The following is a 17,403-nucleotide window of genomic DNA, read 5'->3' as shown; positions in this document are numbered from 1 at the left end:
GCATACTACTTTTTTTTTAGATTATATGCACATGTTACACCAGGCACCTGTTGGGAACATTTGTTCAGAGGACTAAACTTCTTGTGCCTCTTCTATTATGGGATCTGCCACTGGTAATTTTTTCTAAGTACTTGTATTGAAAACAATTCATCTTAAAAAATAGTAGTAGTCTGTTCCCAAATAATGAGGATACCTTTTTGGTCAATGAAAAGGGATTAATCAAACTGAGGCCACATCTATACCACACGTTTTAAAGCACTATTATACCACTTTTTACAGCCATAACTTTCCTCAAAGACCCTGGGAACTTTTGCACTGCAGGTTCTTAGGAGACCCCTTTCCTTTCACAGAACTACAGTTCCCAAAGCGGTTTAACAATGAGTCCTGTTTCCCAGAGAACTCAGAATTGTAGCTCCTTGAAGAGAATACGTGTCTCTTAACAACTCCAACTCCCGGCACCCTTAATAAATGACAGTTCCCAGGATTTTTTGGGGAAAAGCTATGACTCTTAAAAAAGTTAAACAGTGGTACCTTGGGTTAAGAACTTAATTCGTTCTGGAGGTCTTTTCTTAACCTGAAACTGTTCTTAACCTGAGGTACCACTTTAGCTAATGGGGCCTCCCGCTGCCTCTGTGCTGCCACTGCTGCACGATTTCTGTTCTCATCCTGAAGCAAAGTTCTTAACCTGAGGTACTATTTCTGGGTTAGCAGAGTCTGTAACCTGAAGCATCTGTAACCTGAAGCATCTGTAACCCGAGGTATACTGTAATAGTGTATGATGGGCCTGCCAACCTAGAGACAAGATCTTAAGAGTAGTGCTGCATGTGGCCCTCAGCTTAATTAAATGTCGCCCTTTAGTTCTTACTGGCGATGAGGGGAGAGAGGAAGAAGGGTGTGGTCCTACCCACCTTTAGCAGTAGCCTTGCCCATCACTGGTGTGTGGGCCTCATCTGATTACCCTCAAGGGAAGGAGGTTCATGACAGATCAAGGGTTCCCACCCCTGTCTTAGAGGATCCTTCAGCCACAGAGGGGCAATTAGAGGGGAAGCCTTGTTTCCAAACTTTCACTTGTGCACAGTCCCACAAATATTAAGGTTGGAACTTAATCTGGAGTGTTACGAACCAAATTCTCTGCCATATGTTTACCTATAGAATTCAAGTCTCAAAAGTTACCCTCTGAAGCAATGTTGTGCCGGCTTAGATGAGGGAAGGTGAGGTGCTGTTGTGCATAGACCGGAATGTTTCATTCATTACTCCTGGCTTTGGCTCCAGGGGAGGAAGCATGTTAGATCTTACACATTAGGCTGTCCCCATTCCTCCTCCTCAGACCTGTTGCTCCGCTTGTCGCCATGGGAACAGTGAATCACTGTGACCTGGAGAGGCCTAGAGAAGCAGAGTGGAATGCACTATTGACAAGACTGTGGGTGGGCAACTGCATCTTTATCAAAAAAGAGTGGTGGGTTGGGTGTGGGAAGTGCAATTTTGCTGACTTCTTTTGGGAGCCTTTAAACTATGAAAGAGCTGCAGGCCTTCATTTAAATGACATTGTGAAAGCAGGGCAGCTAGCCATGGCCCTCCAGATCTTGTTGGAGCCTTCCTCCCATTAGCCTCAGCCAGCAGGGCCAGTGGTCAGAGCTGATGAGAGTTGTAGACCAACAACATACGGGCAGCCACAGGTTAGCCAGCCCTGCTTTAAACGTTTTGCGGTCTTTGTGTTTTTCAGTTATTCAGGGCAAAGATAAGTAACTGTTAACACTCAGCATTTCCAGCACTTTCAGCTGTCCAGAATGGTTTGCAAACATTAGTACAGTAACCTTAACCCTGTGAAGTAGATCAGCATTTTTATCCCCGTGTTGAAATGTGTAACTGAGGCTGAGAGGGAGCTACGTTGGCTGAGTCCATGGGTGAGGCAAGATTTGAAACCAGTAACCTATTCAAGATACCAGTTCTATCTCTCTTCCCCTCCCTCTGCGTGTGTGTGCGTGTGCGCACACCTGGGTGGCCTACTCACAGAAGACCCTGCCTTTCATATAGAGATTTTCCTTGGAGGTCCTTCTCTGGGTCCTACAGGTGCTGACCAGAGTGAGACAGCCTTTTTAGTGGTGGCACCCTGACTTTGGAAATTTGTGTGATTCTGATCCTAGCATATTTTCTTCTTATGAAATCAAATAAATAAAAAATAAACTTCCCTCCTAGGAACTATGACAGTTACTCTGGTTATAAAATGTTCAATCTGGTAAAAGCAAGTTATTAAGGATATACACTCAGTATGCAGCTTATTCGATTAGTAGACTCTTGCAAACATTGGTTTCTGTTTCATTTAATGTTACATTCCTCGTCAGCATCAAGGTGTATGCTTGGTAGTTGGAATTTTTTAGAAATCGGGGTACAAGAACCCAGCTTCTCTTTGTCTGATTTCAACAAGAGTTATTAATCACAGAATATGGAACTTGTCTTTTCTAGCCATATGTCAACGATAGGGTTGCGAACCTGTAGCCTAGATGTTGCTAGACTCCAGCTCCTATCAGCTCCAGCCAGTCCGGGTTGTTGGGAGTGGTAGTGCATCAATGTCTGGAGGCCTGCAGGTTCTCTGCCCCTGCTCTACCATATCATTGCAAAATGTATATGCTTCCAGCACAATCATTTGAAAGCTGGAGAAACAAATGCTCATCACACAGACAGCCACAAGAGGGCAAAATTGGCCACTTCTTTTTACATGCTCTTCAGCCAGTCTCCCACGCCACTTTTCATTGCTCTGACTTGTTTGCAGTCTTTTCTTCTAATGCTGGTGGGTCGTCCCGTCCCCCCCTTTTGTGTGTGTGTTGCATTGCAAATGTACAACTATCAACACTGGAATAAATAAAGAACAAGATATGCAGTGAGGGACATAACAATAGGCAGCAAGGGACCTTCCTTGCAAGTAGACCTGAGAGAGAGAGAGAGAGAGAGAGAGAGCACTTGCTGCCTGGCTTCCTAAGAAACATGACAAGGCAATGAAGACCTTTATAGCATAATGACCATCCCATCTTGCTCTGTGTTTGAATATATGAGCTAAACACAAGTCACTCTTTCCAGACAGGTAGTCAGGCAGATCTTTTTCAGGAAAAAGAGTTTTGTGGCACTGACCTACAGGTTGATAATGGAATAAGCTTTTGCGTACTGCAGTCCATCAGATGCATGAAGCATTATCCTGAGTTGCATGTATATAGAAGCAGGGGGTTTTTTTTGGGGGGGGGATTTGGTTGGGCCAGAAAGAGGCAGTTGTAAACGGTGAGGTCAGACGGAAACGAGATGCAGAAAAGTTAAGATGTGATAATGACTCAGGCACTCATCTTGTTCTTAGCCAGACCAAAACAGAAGTCATATGCAGTGCTGCCTAGTGCCCACTGGGATGGGTTGGGCAGAAACCAGGGAGATCAACAGTAGATTGCACCACAGCCAATGATAGGCAGAATGAAGGCCAACTGTAGTTGGTGGGGCAGTCTGCATTTGCCCTAATACAGTGGTACCTTGGGTTACATACGCTTCAGGTTACATATGCTTCAGGTTACACACTCCGCTAACCCAGAAATAGTACCTCGGGTTAAGAACATTGCTTCAGGATGAGAACAGAAATCGTGCTCTGGCGGCGCAGCGGGAGGCCCCATTAGCTAAAGTGGTGCTTCAGGTTAAGAACAGTTTCAGGTTAAGAATGGACCTCCAGAATGAATTAAGTACGTAACCAGAGGTACCACTGTACAGACACCCCCAAACTTGGCCCTCCAGATGTTTTGGGACTGCAACTCCCATCATCCTTAGCTAACAGGACCAGTGGTCAGGGATGATGGGAATTGTAGTCCCAAAACATCTGGTGGGCCGAGTTTGGGGATGCCTGCCCTAATACATGAAGCTCTATTGGCTCATGTTTCAAACAGTTTTTGTAGGAGTGTGTAAACTGCTTAGAGATTTCTGTGGAAATATAAAGTGGCATGTAAGTTAAATAAATGTGAGAAGGTTGGTTGGATGTTGGGCAATGCCAAACTTTGATTTGTGGTGTGCTGACCACATTTGTCCAATGACCTTCATTATTTTGTCACTAGGTTGAGTGAGTGTGGCTAGCAGGTGCTGTACCCAAAGTATCTAAGCTTTTTGTCATTTAAGGTGAAAGCAAGTGAATCTTAATGCTTAATAATGTATGAAGTGTGGTGTGTACCTTTATCATCTTTAAGCTGCCAAGGGTGCCATGTGGCAAAAAGATGACCTGGAGATTCTATAGAAATAAATTGCTTTTGTTCTATCTTAATGCTCACATCTATTTCATGGGGAGTGTGTTAATAAATATCCCTAGGATGTCCTTGTGCCATCAGCATTTCTGGTCAGAAATTCTTAGCTCAGCTGACTGTATTAAAACTGAAGAGATGATGTATTCCTTCTTCTCCCTGAAGGAAAAAAAATATTCATTTGAATGGAAATGAATGAAGCAAAGGCTCAACTAATGCCAGATCTGAAAGAAAATGCTGCCTGATGAAGAGGTTTGCTGGCTTTGATTTTTCTCAAAAGGCAACACGAATCTAATTTTGAAGCCATAAAAAGCAGATGAGCTTAATTTTGTACCATTTTAAGAGTTACTTGTTAAAAGCTCTCCCCCCCCCCCCATCCCCAACTTCCCACCATCTGGATATCGAAGTGGGTAAAAATCCTTATGTGATTCTACATTTTTCTAATCCAGTCTGATAATTCATTTTCCTGAAACAGGGAGGTGAAAAGTTTGTTAGTTTAAAAGAGCAACAATTGATTACGAATCCTCTTTGTTTTTACACGCTATAAGAAAACACCCCCTTTCCTCTTTAAACAGGAAAGCCCATTCTGCTGAATAGCAAAAGTGAAGCTTCACCAGGCCTACTTGTGATGAGGTTGCAGATCTGTTTCTGGGTTGTACCACTTCAGACCGTAGGTGAAGGCTTACACAATGGAATGCTCTGCTATACAAAAATTTCCCTGCACAGACCCCCCCCCCCATAGCATAATTAGCAAGAAGCTCTCACTTTGACATTTACTTTGCTATGTGCAGAGGGTTTTTTAAAAAATGTATATATATCATATGGCAGAACATTCATACAGTTTTGTTGTTACGTATTTAGTGTTTTCATTTTGTATACAAATTTTGATGATGATGATGATGATGATGGCATCAGTGCCATCCCATTCTCGTATTCCACCTACCTCCAAAGTTGGTCAGCATTCCATGATCACTTGGTATGCTCAGTCCACCTTGGGCTGTTTTGGGGCCTCCCTTTTAGGATTTTTCACACCAAAGGTGTGAGGGTTTTTTTTTGGGGGGGGGGTACTTCTTCCAGCCTTGGGTCTTCAGAAGTCTGTTGATATCTCCCTCTTGTGTGGGGATGCTACTGTTTTAGCTACATAAACAATGACACAGCCTGAACCTTGGAAATCAAAGGAATAATAATAAATCTAGGTTGCCATTGGCTAAAAATCAGTGAAGTTCACCATGACTTTCCTGGTGCATGTACTTAAATGATGGAATAAATCAGTGATGAAGTGACACTTTTCTTTTACAGACATAAAAGTGCAAATCTAGAAGGGGTACAAGTTTTGAGGCACTTTTCATATTTGTGATTTTTCTAGTTCCATGACATACCCTGGGTACTGAAAGCTGATTCTGGGCTCCAGTGTAAATTTAGCCCTGATAATTTGTGTAATCTTTCTCTTTTTCATATAATTTGAATAACCTCTCTATGTGCATAGTATTAATCAGTGCTATTCTTCTATAAAAGTGCTGGAGCATACCATGAACACCTCCCTCGTTCTCTTAGAATGGCAATGGCACCACCTGAGAGGGGCCAGGATTGAGTTCTAGCTGGGGGGTGGGGAGCCCTGGTATTAATCTTTATTTTTAGAATGCAGTTTTATTCCCTCTGTGACCAGTTTGGTTTTGCTTAGACCTGATGCTTCCAGACACCTCTCATAAAATAGATCTTCAATTGCACAATGGCACAAGATATGCCCTTAGGAAATGAATAAGCACATATATATATATATTTTCCCCTTCCAGGAAATGACAGAGTGACACAGGAGGAGTAGGAAGGAGGAGGGGTTGGGACAACCACAGGAGCCACAAAGGCAACCAGCTTTGGGGGAGAGAAATGCAACCACAGCTCAATCCTGTTTATGGTTTTCTTATAAAGGGGCTTCTGAGTTCTTTGTGACAGACTTTCTAGCAAGTATGCTTAGGATTGTAGCAGCTCAGTGAAGGACAGTGTTTCCAGTAAGGTTTAGTGCTTTTTTTCTGGGGGGGGGCATAGGGGGACACATACCCCTAAACATTTTGTGAATGGGCTCATTGAGGGGCAGTATTTCAATATGAATAGGAAAATGAGAGTACCCCTAAACATTTTTAAAAGAAAAAAAGCACTGAATATTAATAATGATATTCAGCAAATGGTTATGGCCCTGTTTGAATTACTATTTAGAATTTTCACCTGCCTTCAATAAGGCAAAATTGAAATTGGATCAGATGCTGGGAACTGCAGCTGGAGTGATTGTAGAAATGGAAGATGCTCCCTTAGATCACGAGGTCAAGCAGTTCATACAGCATAATGTCCTTGGTGTGTTCATTACTTTTCATCCCCCCACTACGGCTGCTTCCTTCTTTCAACTTGTGGATACTTTTGCTTTCATGGACTGATCACTGAAATAAGAAAAAATGAACATCAATACTGAGGACCTCAGGAGGTTTTGCCCTTTTCCCTTCGCTGCCCTGTAGGCTTGGTACTGTCTCCTAGAACACATTTGAGATGCCAGCTGTCTTCCTTCCTTCAAAACCCACCTTATCTATGAAGCCCTTGACAAAACGTCTTTGTTTCCATTCCCTTCTGCAGCTAGACCTGTAATTAAGGCTAAGCACACACAACTGAAATTTAATTGCATGTTGCTTTACTTGTTTACCTCTGCCACACCCTTCCTTTATTGTTTTACATGTGTTGAATTTCAGACTGAAAGCTCCTCTGGGCAGGGACCAGGCCTCTTGTACTTGATAGAGCAGGGGCAGGCAACATGGTGTCCTCCCTGTGTTCTGGACTACTGCTCCTCTCAGCCTCCGCCAACATGGATTATGGGATATGTAGTCCAAAACACCTTGAGGGCATCATGTCACCTCAGTAGAGCACCCTGCTCACTGAATGTACTATATACATGACAAATAAGAATAATGTAAGAAACGTTATTTCCATTGTGGTATTGCATCAAATATCCTAGTGAAACTCAGTTTGGGGGTTTGAAAATATCCAGCTGTGCTTCCCTCTGACACTAGTCTCAAAACTTGATCTCATTTATCTGGCATGATTAACCTTAAGATCATATATTACATCCACCTGCCATTTCCTTCTAGAACTTTTAACTGATTTTCTTTTAACTAGTAACCAGGTATTTATGCATCATTGAAATTATGCTAAATAAGCTTCCTGGACAAAAGCATAAAGGTGACCAACCTAGAGTTGAACATTATTTGCTATTAGATTTTATTTAAAATGGAGAGGAAATGTTTGATAAGTATTTGTGTCCTAAGTTATTAATTACTTCCTAAACCTTTAGAAACTCATTCTTCTTCCCAAGAAGTCTGGAACTTTTTCTCACACATTTTTTCTGCCGAACTTTGCTAGCAGACAATCTATGCATTGTTGATTCTATAACTTGACTTCCCCTAAAACTTTGCATATTGGGTATATCCTGTAGAGATCTATTAATAGCAGCTTCAAAGTCTGCTAATCAACTATGCATTGGCTTTCAGCCAGTTACTGTTCTGCTTGGTGCCACTTTTATTCTTGTTGTTTATTGATGGCAGATTAACTTGTAATAGCAAACTTGGGTAATTGAGTGTCTGTCAGTTAGGAAATAGAACAAGGCTACCCAAAAATTAGGGTGTGTGTGTGTACCATTATATCATAAACAATATCAAAGCAGTTTAAAACACTGTCTATATACCAGTGATGCCACAATAAAACTGCTAGCACGCTTGCAAAGCTAAACAGGGTCCATTATGGTTTCAATTAAAAAAAAAAAAGTAAGCATTCAAAATTGGAGAGCATTACGGAAGGATGTTTTCTTAATTACCTACATAAGCCTGGCAGCATAGCAAAGTTTTCAGCAGGTATTTGAAGGTTGAAACAGAAGGCATCTGCTGAATTTCTATTGGCAGAAGATTACACAGGACTGGGTGGGTGACACTAAAGGCTTGGTTTCTTGTTGCTGTCAGATGAGCCTCACCAGCTTGGGGGGTTAAGCAACGTTACTTGTGCAGATGATCTCAGTGACTGAGTTGGAATATAAGCATTTAGGAGATCCCTAAATACCCTAGATTTCATTGTTCAGGGCTTTGTAAATTAACACAAGGACCTTGAACCTGGCTGGGTAGCAGATGGGCAGCCAATGCAGATGTTTTAACAATGGCACCACATGTTATTGGCCCCATGGCCCCATCATTGCCTGGCCTCCACATTCTCCCTCAGCTGGAGCTTCTGAAGCAGGCCCAAGGGCAGCCCTGCATAGAGTGCCCATTTCCTGAGACATCCCTGATTTGCACCTAAACAAATCTTGCCTCGTACAAGACTACATGTTACAATGGAGCCCTGGTACCCGGATGGGCTGCTTTCCATTGCTGAACATCCTTGGGAAGCAGTAGTTTTCTCCTTTATATGACAAAATCCCCACTTGGCTCCCTGCTTTTGAATCATTGCATTGTAGAGTTGGAAGGGACCACGGGGGTCATCTAGTCCAGCCCCTGAAATGCTGCAATATTTAACCCAGTGTGGGGCTTGAGGTCCAGCACCGAGGACCTTCTGGCGGTTCCCTCACTGCGAGAAGCCAAGTTACGGGGAACCAGGCAGAGGGCCTTCTCGGTAGTGGTGCCCGCCCTGTGGAACGCCCTCCCACCAGATGTCAAAGAGAACAACAACTACCAGACTTTTAGAAGACATCTGAAGGCAGCCCTGTTTAGGGAAGCTTTTAATGTTTGATGTATTAGAGTATTTTAATATTTTTTTTGGAAGCCGCCCAGTGGCTGGGGAAACCCAGCCAGATGGGTGGGGTACAAATAATAAATTATTATTATTATTATTACTATTGAACCCACGACCCTGAAATTAAAAGTCTTGTTCTCTTTCCTCAGTGGGATTCCCAATGCGAGGTAAGCAAGGATCTAGAACCCAGGCAGGTGGGAAAGGAGCCTAGGGAAGGAATTAGAGAGCTGGAAAGGAGAAAGGAGGAGGGAAGTTGGCATTCACCCTAGTGGGGGGGGGGTAAAAGTTCCCTGCCCCTGCAGTAGTCAGTCCTAAAACCTGTAAGTCATGCTGATGCACCCCATGCCTGCACATCCAGAAGAATGGAAACAGCCAGACCAGTCCTGCTTCAGAGCAAAGTATTTTCTCTGGAATGCAGGTGAACCTGATGGACTTTGCTCACAGGTGTCCTTTGTGACTTATCATTGTCCTTTGTAGTTTCCCCCATATGCACAATGTTACAGGAACCTATGAGTAATACTTCTCTCAGTTTGCTCAATCTTGGCAATGTGATTCAGTTGCTTTCCAATTCTTGCTTTCAGCAGCTTGTATAATATGCAGGATCTTTTCCAGGAGTCTCCTGGGCAGATTGTCCGTATTGCATCAGCTGTCTGGTGGGGGGGATGGGACAGGACAGACAGATCAGTAGTCTACCCTTCGGGGGGCACATCCAGACATATGGTGGAGGCAGCAAGTTCTGATTCTGGAGAATGAGCAGCTAGACGTCTGCCCACCCATAGGAAAACAGGCTTCTGCATATCGGATCAGTCTTATGTAGATAAGCCATTTCAGTGTTATGTGCTGATATCAAACATGTATTCATTTCACTGTGAAGCCAGAAGATCTTCTCTCAGTGTCCCAGCCACGTGGGACACATTGGGTTGAACACACTCTCTAGAGATGTTCACAGGGCACCCACTTTGTACTCTTTCCAGTGCCTGGTGAAGACCTTTTAAAAGTTTGCAGAGAAATCCTACGGGGTTGGATGGGAGGGAGGAATGGTTGTGGCAGAGGAACCACCAAATCCAAAGATGGGTCATGCTTGGTTTGTTTGTTTTTTTGTCAAAAAGGATTTTCATTCCCATTGATCCCAATGGGAAGGAGAAGCAATATGGTAAGGTCCGGGACCGGCATACTCCCCTCCCACATTCCAGGGACACGCTAAGGGAATGGGAGAAAAGCCAGGATGAGCAGAGTTCCTCCTCTGCTGGTGAAGACAGATACACGAACTCCTATGGCCCCATCACACCTTCAAAGAAGATTGGGCCAGGGGTCAGCAAACTTTTTCAGCAGGGGGCCAGTCCACTGTCCTTCAGACTTTGTGGGGGGCTTGACTATATTTTGGGGGGGAAATGAACCAATTCCTATGCCTCACAAATAAAAGCACACATTCTACTCATGTAAAAACACCAGGCAGGCCCCACAAATAACCCAGAGATGCATTTTAAATAAAAGGACACATTCTACTCATGTAAAAACACGCTGATTCCTGGACCGTTCGCTGGCTGAATTTAGAAGGCGATTGGGCTGGATCCGGCCCCCGTGCCTTAGTTTGCCTACCCATGGATTGGGCCTTTAACCTTTAAAACTATTTGAATATTGGTCTTTCAGAGATACTTTGTTGCTGCTTTGTTGACTTTACTCTCTGCTGAATTTTATTGTGCTACTTGCCATTGTAAGTCATCCAGATAACTTTGTTGTCTGGAGATCTGTAAATACGGTAAAGTAACTAAGTAAATATAAAACATAGTGACACATTAGTTTATTAGTTCCAAGGAGGATTCGGAATAAATGCTCAGATAGTACAAATTGTCTTTGTAAGCTCTGCTGGTGGGCATCAAGCTGAAGATCTAGCCTGAGAAGAGACCTCTTGGAGGTGGGAACAGCATGTTAGCGCGATGCAGAGCAGCAGATGAGCCCAGTGGGACTGTCAATGTCCCTTCCCCCACAAGCTCACTAGTGCCTCAAGGAAGTGAAGAATACTCAACCTTCCTCTAGGTTTCTTCCTCCTCCTGCCTCTCAAATTGCTTGATCTGCAGATCAGGAGTCAGCCCTATGCTGTGCTGGAATGCAAAGGAAAGTGTGGGGGATCTTTTCACTGGTAGGTTTGTAGTTTTTTGTCCTTTTTGTAGTGCTTGGTTGTTTATCTGCTTCACGTCACCCAAAGAGGAAATGTTTGTCACAGTTCAGTTTGGTTGTAATGGGGAAAAGAAGGTCGACTTATAAGAGTGTTCTGCCTTGCCCACTTTGCACCGGAGAGGGTATTATGGCAGCTAGTGAGAAAAGACACCTTCTTTGCCTCTGTACAGATTTGGCATGAACCGGGGTGGGGGGTGGGATGGCAAACTCGCTACAGGTACATGGGGCCTCTGACTAGAGCGAGAGGGCAGGGAGATATGAAACCAGATCTTTCCTCTTTGTTTTCATTCACTGACTGCCTTAAGCCAGTGGGATTTTCCTCTGCTTTTGCTGCTTCAGGTTCTCTTTGTAGAGGATGTATGTTTTTGCTACATGGTTGTAGGAAAAGCCTTGCACAAAACTTGTATGCACCATGGGAAATGGGGGCATTATTATTATTATTATTATTATTATTATTATTATTATTATTATTATTACCGTCTATTATGGACCGTCTAGAGGGGCTGGGAGCTGGGGGCACTGTCATACAGTGGTTTCGCTCCTTCCTCCTGGGCCGTGTTCAGAAAGTGGTGGGGGGGGATGAGTGTTCAGACCCCTGGGCCCTCACTTGTGGGGTGCCTCAGGGTACCGTCCTCTCCCCCATGCTTTTTAACATCTATATGAAGCCGCTGGGAGAGATCATCAGGGGGTTTGGACTGGGTGTCCATCAATATGCAGATGATACCCAGCTCTACCTCTCTTTCAAATCAGAACCAGTGAAGGCGGTGAAGGTCCTGTGTGAGTGCCTGGAGGCGGTTGGAGGATGGATGGCGGCTAATGGATTGAGGTTGAATCCTGACAAGACAGAAGTACTGTTTTTGGGGGACAGGGGGCGGGCTGGTGTGGAGGACTCCCTGGTCCTGAATGTGGTAACTGTGCCCCTGAAGGACCAGGTGCGCAGCCTGGGAGTCATTTTGGACTCACAGCTGTCCATGGAGGCGCAGGTCAATTCTGTATCCAGGGCAGCTGTCTACCAACTCCACCTGGTACGCAGGCTGAGACCCTACCTGCCCGCGGACTGTCTCGCCAGAGTGGTGCATGCTCTAGTTATCTCCCGCTTGGACTACTGCAATGCGCTCTACGTGGGGCTACCTTTGAAGGTGACTCGGAAACTACAACTAATCCAGAATGCGGCAGCTAGACTGGTGACTGGGGGCAGCCGCCGAGACCACATAACACCGGTCTTGAAAGACCTACATTGGCTCCCAGTACGTTTCCGAGCACAATTCAAAGTGCTGGTGTTGACCTTTAAAGCCCTAAACGGCCTCGGCCCAGTATACCTGAAGGAGCGTCTCCACCCCCATCGTTCTGCCCGGACGCTGAGGTCCAGCGCCGAGGGCCTTCTGGCGGTTCCCTCATTACGAGAAGCAAAGCTACAGGGAACCAGGCAGAGGGCCTTCTCGGTAGTGGCACCCGCCTTGTGGAACGCCCTCCCATCAGATGTCAAAGCGATAAATAACTATCTGACATTCAGAAGACATCTTAAGGCAGCCCTGTTCAGGGAAGTTTTTAATCTGTGATATTTTAATGTATTTCTGGTTTTTATGGAAGCCGCCCAGAGTGGCTGGGGAAACCCAGCCAGATGGGCGGGGTACAAATAATAAATTATTATTATTATTATTATTATTATTATTATTATTATTATTATTATTATTATTTTACTGCAGTACAAGGGTTTGGAAACCACAGAGCAGGAGATATCCATGTAATTTTCATGCCTGCCGGAGTGCACATTTTGCACACAGATTCTCCAAGAGGAACACTCGATGGGATTCCCCATGCAGAAAAAGTATCATGCAGGAAGTGATCCTGTGCATGTTTACTCTGAAGTCAGCAGCGTTGTGTTTTCATGGGACTTATTGCAGCTTTATCAGTGGGACTTTATTCCTAGCAAATATGCATAGGATTGCTCCAGATTGTGGCAGTTCTCTCTTCTTGACTATTGCATGTTTAGCTATGTTAAATGTGTACAAATGTAACCTGTCCACCTGATCTGTGCTGGAGTAGTGTGTTTGGTTGTGGAAGCCACATTTTAAGAAAGGTTTGGACAAACTAGAGAGGATTTAGAGGAGGGTGTAGTCTGGGAACCGAATCCTGAGGACCAACTGAAAAAGCTGGGTATGTTTAGCTTGGAGAAGGGAAGTTTAAGGGGAGACGTGATAGCTGTCTTCAAATATCTGAAGGCTGCCATGCAAGAATTCAAGCATTCCTATTTCTCCCGTTGCTCTCCAAAATTATTGTTAGTAGAGGTTTCAGATTTATTTGCGCTTTTGGTTGTGGTTCCCAATATCCTTTTCAGTATCAAGGGCATTCTTCATGTAAACACCGGATCCAAGTCACTCTTCCTCACCATGTGTTGCTTGTGGTTTTTCAAAGTACATGATTTTCAAAGAAATATCAAAATCTTATCAGGCTTCCTTTCAAGCTAGTCACAAAGCAAGACTGCTTTTGTACCCTTTGCAGTGTTTTTAGGCCAAACATTGGGGTGTTGGGTTCAGACAGGACATTGAGTTCTGATACAAATAAACAGCATGTTACGAATACAGCTGTTGTTTCTGCCTGACTGCACTGGAGATAAAGTCAAGCTAAGTATACAAACAAGAAAAAAGAATTCATTCTGCTGGGGGGGGGGTACAGCCATATTTCTGTTTATTAGATTTATCTGTACATCCAATTGTGCCTCCTGGCCTCATTTTTGCTACAAACGCAAATGAGGTGTGTGGAAATTTCTTGCCTTTGGCAAGAAAAAGCAAGCAATAAAAATAAAAAAATAAAAAGGAAGACTCCAAAGCCATCTCCCTGGGGAAACCACTACCAAAAGACTTAGTAAGAATGCAAAGTAAAGCCCACCTCCCACTAAAATGGCCAGCCTGGGTCCCAATGCTTGGGTGGCAATATGATTGGGTCAGTCAGCGCTGGGCCCTTCTGAGCTCCTGGGGACCTTGGCCAGTGCATGAGTTGACTGGCTGCTTTCAATAGGCCTGATTTGCATCTCTTTATGGACTCAAAAGACAAAACAAGTTAGGTATGAAGATGAGGACTGAGCGTGCTCTGTTGAGGGGGAGTGGAATGGAGTGTCCTGGAAGAGGGCACGCCTGGATGGCTGGAAACAAGAACAGGAGCACCCCACAGAGCAGTGTTTTGTTGCAGGTCCCATTTGTAATCCACAATACCTAAGTGTGTAGAGAAACCCTATGGCAGAAATTAGGGCTACGCTCTCTCTGCAGTCTTGATGGCTCAGCAGAATCAGGCATGCTTAGGGTCAAACCACACATTCCATTGGAGTTCTGGGATTGGAACTCCTGACGGGTGGAGGATTTGGTATAAGGCTCAGGTATGGAGACAAGGATTGGGCTTTCCTTTCCTCTGCACCAGAGCCCCAGTCTAAATCCTCCCTCACTCCCTGTCCTATTCAGCTGATTTTTTATAGGGGCAGGCGGTGAATGCATTTGGGAGTAGTTTAAGTCAAGGAATTTGTCGTTTGGCACTGAAAGGCACACAGGTGTTGCTTGGCTAAAGATGCTTCCAGGCTGCCGCTCTTTCGTAAGTGAGATCCGGTTAAAAAAAGGTAAAGGTACCCCTGCCCATACGGGCCAGTCGTGTCCGACTCTAGGGTTGCGCGCCCATCTCACTTAAGAGGCCGTGGGCCAGCGCTGTCTGGAGACACTTCCGGGTCATGTGGCCAGCGTGAAGAAGCTGCTCTGGCGAGCCTGCACCAGCGCAGCACACGGAAACGCCGTTTACCTTCCCACTATAAAGCAGTACCTATTTATCTACTTGCACTTAAAGGTGCTTTCGAACTGCTAGGTGGGCAGGAGCTGGGACCGAATGACGGGAGCTCACCCCACTGCAGGTATTCGAACCGCCGACCATACGGTCGGCAAGTCCTAGGCACTGAGGTTTTACCCACAGCGCCACCCGCGTCCCCTGAGATCGGGTTACATCCCTGTAAATTCAGGTTGTGCAGTTAAAGTGGACTTGGAGCTCTTGCACAATAAAACCTCCAAACAACAAAAGCAAAACAAAACCAGACTTTTGACAGTAAGGACAGTGATGGAGAAAGGCCTTGGAAATTAGGAGATAACAATTGCCCAGTCCAATGCCATAGCACCTCTCTGCAAACAAATAATATAGCATTTCAGAATGAATTCTCGGCAAACAGCTAACACTGTGTAGCCTCCCTATAAACTTTGTGCAAACTCTTCAAGATAAATGCTCAATGAGTAGAATGCCTGGGAGTGACCGCAAGGCTCTTTCCTTTGCTTTCTGGTAGCATGTTCTGCAACACAATGTGTGCTGCAGTGTGATCACTCCATACATGGCATGGGTTGTGGCATGCATTATGATAAAGAGGGGTGGACCAGCTCCATGCTCTTTCACACATACAAGTCCCTGGTGCCACAGTCCTTTCGAGCTGGATACACCTAATGAAAGACAGCTCAAAGGTTGTTTTTAGAGGAATACTAGTTGCAAGTCTCTGGTGTGTCTTATTTTCACACATACACACGCAACCTCATTTTGTGTAGAATGTGCATTTGATTTTTTGACTTTTTGTTCCATATGGAGGAAAGGGCTGTAGCAGAGTTGTAGGACACCTGCTTTGGATGCAGAATGCCCCAGCTTCAGTCTTTGACACTTCCAAGATAAACTAGGATTCACTCCCGTGTGAAGTGAGGAGCAGCCGACGCTCTGTGTCGCCCAGGGATGGGGAACCTGAATCCCTCTGGGCTCTATCTCCTTCCACCGCCAGCCAACATGACCAATGGGATGATGGAAGTTGTAGTCCAACAACTGTATAGTTCAGCATTGTCAGTTGCAGCATTTGGCACTTTAAAAATTAAATTAAATTTTAAATTAAAAGCAAGCAAGTGGAGACATGATAGAAGTGTATAAAATTATGCACAGTGTGGATAAAGTGGGTGGGGAAACATTTTTCTCCTCTCATAACACTAGAACCCATGGACATCCAATGAAATGGAATGTTGGAGCATTCAGGACTGAGAAACCACTGAGCTTCTTGGGCTTGCCGATCAGAAGGTCGGCAGTTCAAATCCTGCGATGGGTGAGCTCCCGTTGCTCTGTCCCAGCTCCTGCCAACTTAGCAGTTCGAAAGCACACCAATGCAAGTAAATAAATAGGTACTGCTGCGGCGAAAGGTAAACAGCATTTCCATGTACTCTGGCTTCCGTCATGGTGTTCTGTTGTGCCAGAAGCAGTTTAGTCATGTTGGCCATATGACCTGGAAAGCTGTCTGTGGACAAACCCCGGCTCCCTCGGCCTGAAAGCAAAATGAGTGCCGCAACCCCATAGTCACCTATTACTGGACTTAACAGTCCAGGGGTCATTTACCTTTACCTTTACCTTCTTCACACAGAGCAGACTTAAACTGTGGAACTTGCTTCCAATGATGGCCACCAACTTAGTAAAGGTAAAGGGACCCCTGACCATTAGGTCCAGTTGTGGCTGACTCTGGGGTTGCGGTGCTCATCTCGCTTTATTAGCTGAGGGAACCGGCATACAGCTTCCGGGTCATGTGGTCAGCATGACTAAGCCGCTTCTGGCGAACCAGAGCAGCGCATGGAAATGCCGTTTACCTTCCACTTTGATGTGCTTTTGAACTGCTAGGTTGGCAGGAGCAGGGACTGAGCAACGGGAGCTCACCCCGTCGTCACTGGGATTCGAACCGCCGACCTTCTGATTGGCAAGCCCTAGGCTCTGTGGTTTAACCCACAGCGCCACCCGCGTCCCTGGCCACCAACTTAGATGCCTTTAAAAGAGGATTAGACAAATTCGTGGATAAGGCTATCTGTGGCTACTAGACATAATGGCTGTGCTCTTCCTCCATGGTTAGAGGTGGCATACTTCAGAATACCAGTTGTATGACTACTGTACACAGCAGCACCTTTATATATTTAAACTATATGAGCGTGCACAGAAGCATCACAAGGGAGAATCAAAGTCACTTTTATATGTGACAAATTCATTCATATCCTCAATCCTTCACTCTGTTATCGGTGGCTGTGTCCAAAGTCCTATGGACTTTGAATCCAGTGTGCTCCTGCTACTCCTTTGGTAAGTGGTGTACACATACTGTTAGCTGTAATTCATATCTCTTCTGTTGTGAAATACTGCATTTCCTTCAAAACCAGTTGTAGTTCAAATTGAGAAAAGA

General features: G+C 44.8%; 1 protein-coding gene and 1 long non-coding RNA gene across 2 annotated transcripts in view; one reads left to right on the top strand and one right to left on the bottom strand.

The window, feature by feature from the left end:
- Window positions 1-3,500: 3,500 nt before the first annotated feature.
- Window positions 3,501-7,529, bottom strand: LOC309344111. The gene is made up of 3 exons (XR_014157624.1): window positions 6,484-7,529; window positions 5,203-5,423; window positions 3,501-4,418 (listed from the first exon to the last, which is right to left on the bottom strand). It is a non-coding gene; the product is annotated as an uncharacterized lncRNA (long non-coding RNA).
- Window positions 7,530-11,044: 3,515 nt separating this feature from the next.
- MOB3C (MOB kinase activator 3C) overlaps window positions 11,045-17,403 on the top strand; it is a 32,462-nt gene continuing 26,103 nt past the window's right edge. Inside the window, exon 1 of the mRNA XM_081868310.1 lies at window positions 11,045-11,154. The gene's annotated coding sequence lies outside the window, so the exon portion shown is untranslated. The remainder of the gene's footprint in view (window positions 11,155-17,403) is intronic.

The sequence above is a fragment of the Podarcis erhardii genome (assembly GCF_964252035.2).
Source record: "Podarcis erhardii genome assembly, chromosome: 6".
NCBI classification, from domain to species: Eukaryota; Metazoa; Chordata; class Lepidosauria; order Squamata; family Lacertidae; genus Podarcis; species Podarcis erhardii.
Note: the sequence above shows the minus strand (reverse complement) of the source record. Positions and strands in the feature narration are given on the sequence as shown.